At 37.1% G+C, this 1,621-nt stretch overlaps 1 pseudogene across 1 annotated transcript in view; it reads right to left on the bottom strand.

Moving 5' to 3' along the window:
- Nucleotides 1-576: 576 nt before the first annotated feature.
- The window catches only part of LOC105824482, a 122,304-nt pseudogene continuing 121,259 nt past the window's right edge, over nucleotides 577-1,621 (bottom strand). The window contains exon 3 of the transcript XR_001138203.1: nucleotides 577-1,129. The product of XR_001138203.1 is annotated as an elongation factor 1-gamma pseudogene (transcript). The remainder of the gene's footprint in view (nucleotides 1,130-1,621) is intronic.

Below are 1,621 nucleotides of genomic sequence, written 5' to 3'. Positions count from 1 at the left end.
CCCCCATTTTTAGAAATTACAAAAATAAGATTTGTATCATCTAAAATAAATACTTCACAATATGACCCTTGTATGGATTACTCCCGTTTACACACTGGAAAGGTTTTTTACACTAAATTTTTTCCAAGTAGGAAACAAGCATTGATCATGTTCTGAGAGTCAACTTTGTATATTATACAAAAATGCGATGTAAGAACACAGTTATTGAACATATGAAAAATATTCCTCTATTATCAATCTTATTCAAAGTTTCTTCTATTTTTGATGTGTTTGAATATTTTATTTACATACATGCTACTTAACAATTAGCAATTTTTCACAACCCTATGGAATTCAATCTTTGTTTTTGGAAGTGCCAAGTAATAGAAAATTTTAATTACAATTACTCAGAAACTGCAAGTTACAAAGTTATTTAGCATGGAAAAAGCATAGGTTTCAAGTGATAGAAGAGTTACTTCTTCAGGTTTTAAAAAAGAAATTTCTCATTTCCATTTTCTGGATTTCGAAACTATATTTCTCTGAACGCAATTCCCTAAACCTCCAGCTTGGGTTTTTTTTTTTTTTTTTTTTTTTTTCCAACGTTCGGTTTCCTTTAATGATACCCATCTCCCTGAAGGGCAGGTGCAGGCAGTTAGGCGATGGCAAGAGATGTTTACTTGAAGATCTTTCCCTGAGTATAGGCTTTGCCCACATGCTGGAAGGCCCCCTCCCAGGAGAAGTACTCTCGAACCAGCGTCTGAGTCTCCTCACTGCCAGGATCCAGTTTCCGCCATGTATATGACTCGTAGTCCACCTGCCAATCTGGACTCAGCGGAAAGGCAAGCTCCTGGCCCCGGAAGACCCAGACTCCAGAAATGGAGCTGCTATTGTTGGTGCCAAAGAGGTTGACACGGGCAAAGGAATTCTTCAGCTTTTCCAACCACTGGAACATTCCAGTGATGAGGTTGCAACTCATAAAATTCTGGGTGAGCTCTTCAGGGAAGCGGTACTCAGAGTACCACAGGGACCAGCCATCCTTATCAAAGTGCTCCCAAAAATATGGCAGTGCCAGAGACTGCGTGTCCTCGTCGGAGTACTTGTGCTTAAATTCATTCAACACAAAGGTACTCTTGGGCAGAACTTTATTTCTCTGAACACAATTCCCTAAACCTCCAGCTTGGACATTTGTTAAAAGTGCAGATGCCTGGTCTCTTCTCAGGCTTACTGTTGAGGGAATTTTAATGGTGTAACCTGGGATTTTCACTTTCATGAACATTCTGGCAACTGTTAATTACATTAGAGTTGTTGGGTTCTGGAAGCTCTATAATGCAAAGGTTTTTCCTTAATGCTGTATATTTGCTGGCTGAAATAAGTGCGTCATTGATGTTTCAAAATAAAACAAATGCTGATTAAATCAAGGAAAGAATGCATAATTATTTATATGCATGAAAATTACCTTTCTACAAATATATTTATAATTGTAATAGGAACAAAATATAATGAGAATTAATTAATCAATTCTATCATAATACACTACAGCTGTGTCTACAGAAGTTATCAGTCTTTCAGAAGTAATTTTGCTCTGGGAGACAGCATCTAGTACCATTCTGGCAAAAATATAAAGACACTAAGAACTATGTAA

Source organism: Propithecus coquereli, unplaced genomic scaffold (genome assembly GCF_000956105.1).
Source record: "Propithecus coquereli isolate 6110/MARCELLA unplaced genomic scaffold, Pcoq_1.0 Scaffold741, whole genome shotgun sequence".
Lineage (NCBI taxonomy): Eukaryota > Metazoa > Chordata > Mammalia > Primates > Indriidae > Propithecus > Propithecus coquereli.
The sequence above is the reverse complement of the archived record's forward strand: the minus strand, read 5'-3'. Positions and strand labels throughout refer to the sequence as shown.